A 7,392-nucleotide genomic window follows, 5' to 3' on the forward strand; every position below is an offset into this window, starting at 1 on the left:
GCAACCTAACAACCGATTATCCGATCCATCTGAAAATTCCAGGGCAGATAGATCGTGACCTGATCAACAATTTTACTGCCTGTCAGATTTGCTCTTAATGCTTTGGTTTTTAAGTTATAAGCCAAAAACTGCATTTTACCCCCATGTTCTATTTTTAGCCATGGCGGCCATCTTGGTTTGTTGGCCGAGTTACCGGACACATTTTTTCAACTAGATACCCCAATGATGATTATGGCTAAGTTTGTTTAAATTTGGCCCAGTAGTTTCAGAGGAGAAGATTTTTCTAAAAGATTACTAAGATTTACGAAAAATGGTTAAAAATTGACTATAAAGGTCAATAACTCCTTAAGTGGTCAATTGACCATTTTGGTCAAGTTGACTTATTTGTAGATCTTACTTTGCTGAACATTATTGCTGTTTACAGTTTATCTCTATCTACAATAATATTCAAGATAATAACCAAAAACAGCAAAATTTCCTTAAAATTACCATTTCAGGGGCAGCAACCCAACAACCGATTATCAGATTCATCTGAAAATTCCAGGGCAGATAGATCGTAACCTGATCAACAATTTTACTTCCTGTTAGATTTGCTCTAAATGCTTTGGTTTTTGAGTTATAAGCTAAAAACTGCATTTTACCCCTATGTTCTATTTTTAGCCATTGCGGCCATCTTGGTTGGTTGGGCGGAGCACCAGACACAGTTTTTAAACTATATACCCCAATGATGATTATGGCCAAATTTGGTTAAATTTGGCCCAGTAGTTTCAGAGGAGAAGATTTTTCTAAAAGATTACTAAGATTTACGAAAAATGGTTAAAAATTTACTATAAAGGGCAATAACTCCTAAAGTGGTCAACTGACCATTTTGGTCATGTTGACTTATTTGTAGATCTTACTTTGCTGAACATTATTGCTGTTTACAGTTTATCTCTATCTTTAATAATATTCAAGATAATAACTAAAAACAGCAAAATTTCCTTAAAATTACCATTTCAGGGGCAGCAACCCAACAACGAAATGTCTGATTCATCTGAAAATTTCAGGGCAGATAGATCTTGACCTGATGAACAAATTACACCCATGTCAGATTTGCTCTAAATGCTTTGGTTTTTGAGTTATAAGCCAAAAACTGCATTTTACCCCTATGTTCTATTTTTAGCCAAGGAGTCATCTTGGTTCGTTGGGCGGGGCACCGGACACATTTTATAAACTAGATATCCCAATGATGATTTTGGCCAATTTTGGCTATATTTGGCCCAGTAGTTTCAGAGGAGAAGATTTTTGTAAAAGTTAACGCAGGACGACGACGAACGACGCCGGACGCCTAGTGATGAAAAAAGCTCACTTGGCCTTTCGGCCAGGTGAGCTAAAAATGAAAACACGTTACTAATTAATACGTCCGAAGCGCTTTTTTGGATTTACCTTTATCAGAAATACTCAAAGCCAAGGGTTAATATGAACCGAAAATGTTGAAGAGCTATAAACATAAAAAGATCTTAAAATAGGCAAACCTATCTAAGACCAACAATGCCTGAGGGAGTTGAAACCTTAGTTGTTTTATAATTTCTAAATTTATAAGGCCATTTTTTTTAAAATCATGTCAGTATCGATGTAAAGTCTGTCTCAGATCTTGACTCACACAAAACATCTAGAAATTGACAATGAGGGTTGGTTAAAAACAAACTTTACGACAAAAGAGATGATTTCAGATTCCAAATTGTCAACTTTTGATTTCTATGTAGCAACAACAGAGCCTGCATACGGAGTATATTCTAGCCGACACGATTTACAGGGCTTGTATTTCCTGGTTTCCTTGATTGAGGGTTGACGTTCACAAAAAAGCTATTAAACCAGAATTGAAAGTGTTGAAGTTAAAATTATCACTTCATTCTTACGGAAGTCATCACCAGTTGGTTGACCGTCAGGGAATATTCGTTTCAAAGCTGGTAGCTGATATATAACGTCCCCTTTTCTCGAATGTCACCTACCAAATAAGACGAATTACTGGACTTGTACTAAAATTGGCAACACGATGGGTGCAACATGTGGATTGTTAATGGACCGATCATAAACAATATCAGAATGTGTAAGAAAATGATATGGCTTCTTTGATCTTCATTTTTTTTTAAGTATACAGTTCGTTCCCACAGGAATGCAGAACATTTTCGAAAAGTCTACCTTCAAATTTACAAATATGTTTTCAATAAGAAAATACAACATATTGATCACTCGTTCGGTATGGTAAATTCTTCTATTTTTCTTCTCTCATTTTTACTAATGTCCTTTTTCTATATGGCTTTTTGTTTTTCTTTGTTACATATTTCTTTGTTATTATAGTGATTAAGATTATAAAAAAATGTTGACTGCTGTACCCTAATTTTTTACATTTTTATCTATTATGTCGGTTTGTTTTGTTCTTACATCGTTGTCAATATAATGGAATTGTATGCGACTGTCATACTAAAGAGGGGCGAAAGATACCCGAGGGACAGTCAAACTCAAAGATTGAAAATAAACTGACAACGATATGTCGCTCATACAAGTGAGAGGTTAAGCTAGCTATAAAACCAGGTTTAATTCACTATTTTCTACATAAGAAAATACCTGTACCAAGTCAACAATATGACAGTTGTTATAATTCGTTTGACGTGTTTGAACTTTTGATTTTCCATTTGATAAGATACTTTCCGTTATGAATTTTCCTCGGAGTTCGTAATTTTTGTGCTTTTACTTGTTTCTCTGTGTTACATGTTTTAATTTTTTTGTGCGCTATTAGTTTGTAAAATGACAATACATACACTGCTAAACAAAGGAATGATGTATTGACAATTACTTTGGAAGCTTAACATATACTACAACGACACTTATTACTGAGTCCTGAATAATTTTAGGTCTTTTTTTATGTTCATTGGAATCTCAACCGGAAAAGAAGAACTGGATCTGCGTTAACTGTTTGTGGATAACTCTATTACTTTTTAATCTTGCATGCAAAGTTATATTGCTGAGTAACTCAACTGCTCAACGATTTTTTTCAAATTTTATACCTGTTCGTCTTATAGACGACAATTTGTTGATAGTTGATTTTAGAACCAATACATAGACAATAATTGTTTAGTGTCTTTACATATCAGCTGTATTTGTACGAGGCTAGGAAACAAGGTGTATGCGAGCTTTTAGCGAGCTACTACACCTGTTTCGAGCCGAGTACAAATACAGCTGATATTTGAAGACACTAAACAGTTATTGTCTTTATCCTGTAAATTGTTTGTGTTTTGAAAGACACAAAAACTAACATATTTAGCATTTATTTTCGGTTTGTAATCCCTTGAGGCCCGCATAGTAATATCAAAATCACACATTACGCTGAAGACAGGTTCGCAAAAAAGAATCTCGAATGGTGAACAATAATACATCGCTCAAGGTGAATAATTATCTATCTTAACATAACAACTAATTTCAACAGTAAAAACAAATAACAAGACATTGTCAAATTTGAGTAGAAAGGGCCTAGCTTTATGAGTTGAAATTTCACAAATCTGAAGCAAGAGCCTCCATAGCTCAGTGGTTAGAGCACTGGTCTTGTAAACCAGGGGTCGTGAGTTCGATCCTCACTGGGGGCTTAGGAGATAATATTCACAACTCCCCAAGTTTTTGCTGCCGTTGTATCAGTTCTCGTTCATTTTCCACGAGAAGTGCAACTTGATTTGATGTAACAGTCTGATGCCAAGTTTTGACATGCATAGTCGGATAGTTGAGAGCGAAATACGTTTACCGAAAAAATAACAAGACATTGTCAAATTTGAAACAGAAGTGTACGAGTTGTCCTACGCTTCAGACTTGACATTCACTAAACATGCATGCTGAAATTGACATGGTTGATTTTGTAACACAATCATACACATTCATGTTTTGCAATCGACAATTGTCATCGTCATTTCCCAATTTGGAATGCAACTGGAATACACATTCTGAGGTCACACAGGTTCAAACAATACTCAGTCCGGCAGTGGGCGGCGATTTAAAGCGATATCTGTATAGTATACAGATACAGCATAGCGATATTTGTAGGGCTGTATCTGTATAGTATGATACCCAATTGCATGATAAAAACGTATACCAACCACTGTTACCTCATGTTGTATTGGTGAGTATGCCAGTATCGTAAATAAAACTTGTCACACATGATTCAGTTGTGTATTTCAATTCAAAACATCACACAAAATTCAATTATAATGGATTATTGAAATGCTTAAATAAATTACAAGTAACCCGTCTTATGATACAAAAAGGAGACTTTGCGTCAACCAAGAAACAATATAGTAGGCGGTGTGAGTGTTCAATATTTACGTTTAGTGCAGTAGAATTATTCTGAACGTTTTGTTTGTTATAAATTTTTTGTCAATGCTTGGTTCATGTTGGTGTCGGTCTGGTACTGTGTTTGATCTAATCGAGAAGAAAGGTTCTCACCTATTGGCGAACACATGTCAATATGTATACTACATTATACATTCATTCATACACCCTCTGGTGTATTTTAATAACATTAACGGTACCACTTTTCCTGCACCAGATCCGTATTTCGACAATACATGTTTCTTCAGTGATGCTCGTGGCCGAAATATTTGAAATCCAAAGCTTATATAAAAGATGAAGAGCTATAATCCAAAAGGTCCAAAAAGTATAGCCAAATCCGTGAAAGGAATCAGAGCTTTGCATGAGGGAGATACATTCCTTAATTTATCATAATTTCTTACATTTTGTAACAGGAAATTTTAACAAAACAAAACTAGAGGCTCTCAAGAGCCTGTGTCGCTCACCTTGGTCTATGTGCATATTAAACAATGGATACAGATAAATTCATGACATAATTGTGTTTTGGTGATGGTGATGTGTTTGTAGATCTTACTTTACTGAACATTCGTGTTGCTACAATTATCTATATCTATAATGAACTTGGCCCAGTAATTACAGTGGAAAATATTTTCTAAAATTTTACAAAAATTTATGAAAAATGCTAAAAATTATATATAAAGGGCAATAACTCCTTAAGGGGTCAATTGACTATTTTGGTCATAAAACTTATTTGTAGATCTTGTTTTGCTGAACATTATTGCTGTTTACAGTTTATCTCTATCTATAATAATATTCAAGATAATAACAAAAAACGGCAAAATTTCCTTAAAATTACCAATTCAGGGCAGTAACCTAACAACGGGTTTTCCGATCCATGTGAAAATATCAGGGCAGATAGATCTTGACCTGATAAACAATATAACCCTGTCAGATTTTCTCTAAATGCTTCGGTTTTTGAGTTATTAGCCAAAAACTGCATTTTACCCCTATGTTCTATTTTTAGCCGTGGCAGCCATTTTGGTTGGATGGCTAGGTCACCGGACATATTTTTTTAAATAAGATACCCCAAAGATGATTGTGGCCAAGTTTGGTTTAATTTGGCCCAGTAGTTTCAGAGGAGAAGATTTTTGTAAAAGATTTCTAAGATTTACGAAAAATGGTTAAAAATTGACTATAAAGGTCAATAACTCCTAAAAGGGGTCAAGTGACCATTTTGGTCATGTTGACTTATTTGTAAATCTAACTTTGCTGAACATTATTGCTGTTTACAGTTTATCCATATCTATAATAATATTCAAGATAATAACCAAAAACAGCAAAAATTCCCTAAAATTGCCAATTCAGGGGCAGCAACCCAACAACGGATTGTCGGATTCATCTGAAAATTTAAGGGCAGAAAGATCTTGACCTGATAAACAATTTTACCCATGTCAAATTTGCTCTAAATGCTTTGGTTTTTGAGTTACCAGCCAAAAACTGCATTTTACCCTTATGTTCTATTTTTAGCCATGGCGACCATCTTGGTTAGTTGGCCGAGTCACGCCACACATATTTTAAACTAGATACCCCAATGATGATTGTGGCCAAGTTTGGTTTCATTTGGCCCAGTAGTTTCAGAGGAGAAGATTTTTGTAAAAGTTAACGACGACGACGACGACGACGACGACGGAGGACGGACGACGGACGCCAAGTGATGGGAAAAGCACACTTGGCCCTTCCGGCCAGGTGAGCTAAAAATCCGTATTTTCATGCCAGTACCGAAGTACTGGCTACTGGACTGGTGATACCCTCGGGGACTAACAGTCCACCAGCAGAGGCATCGGCCCAGTGGTAGTTATAACATTAACGGTACCAATTTTCCTGCACTAGATGCGCATTTCGACAATAAATGTCTCTTAATATACATGTCTAAAGTATGAAATCATAACAGTTCTCAAGATATGGAGCGGACACAATTGATAAGGGACGGGCGGACCTTTGACCTAGGACGTTGTACACACATTATGACCTACCCTCTAGTGTTGGTTCATATGCATGTCGATCAAGTTTTAACTTTTAAAATCATGAGCAATAGAGCGGACATAACAACCCCATAAGACATGGGGTTGTCAACTGAGACCAAAGTTTTTTTACCTTGACCTTTCTTGTTGGTTAATATACATGTCAAGTATAAACTTTGAAGTCATAGCGATCAAGATATAGAGCGGACACAATCTTTACCATAGAACATGGAGTTGTCAACTGAAACAAAACATGACCTTGAACTTTGACCTCGGAAGTTGTACACGCATTATGACATCTCTGGTGTTGGTTACGATACATGTCAAGCATAAAGTAAGAAATAATAACGGTTCTCTAGATATATAGTGGAAGCAATTTGTTACTGACGGACGGACAGTCTAATCACTATAGGGCGACCGCCACAAGGACAATAGCTGCACTCCAGGGAAAAATAAACTTACTATTCCACTCATACCTAGCCAATTAAGTATTAAATATATCACCTGACCAATAAAGTATTAAATATATCATACCTGGACTAATTAGTTTTTTTTAACACAGGTATACTACCTTTTACTTTATACATAGACTGATGAGATTATCTAAACATCGGTTAACTACCTTATACTTTGTACCTGGACTAATTAGATTACATGAACATTGGTAAACTACCGAATTCTTTATACCTAGACTGATTAGATTACATTAACAGTGGTAAACTACCGAATACTTTATACTTGGACTGATTAGATTACATGAACATTGGAAAACTACCGAATACTTTATAGTTTTTTGGTAGGGTGCGTGTTGTTTATTCTTTAGTTTTCTATGTTGTGTCGTGTGTGCTGTTGTTTGTTTGTCTTTTTCACTTTTAGCCATGGCGTTGTCAGTTTGTTTTAGATTTATGAGTTTGACTGTCCCTTTGGTATCTTTCGTCCCTCTTTTATAGCTGGACTGATTAGATAACATGAACAGTGGTAAACTACCGAATACTTTATACCTGGACTGATTAGATTACATGAACATTGGTAAACT

General features: G+C 35.5%; 1 non-coding gene across 1 annotated transcript; it reads left to right on the plus strand.

The window, feature by feature from the left end:
- Positions 1 to 3,550: 3,550 nt before the first annotated feature.
- Positions 3,551 to 3,623, plus strand: Trnat-ugu (transfer RNA threonine (anticodon UGU)). Its single transcript has one exon. It is a non-coding gene; the product is annotated as a tRNA-Thr (tRNA).
- Positions 3,624 to 7,392: the final 3,769 nt, after the last annotated feature.

The sequence above is a fragment of the Mytilus galloprovincialis genome, chromosome 9 (assembly GCF_965363235.1).
Source record: "Mytilus galloprovincialis chromosome 9, xbMytGall1.hap1.1, whole genome shotgun sequence".
NCBI lineage: Eukaryota > Metazoa > Mollusca > Bivalvia > Mytilida > Mytilidae > Mytilus > Mytilus galloprovincialis.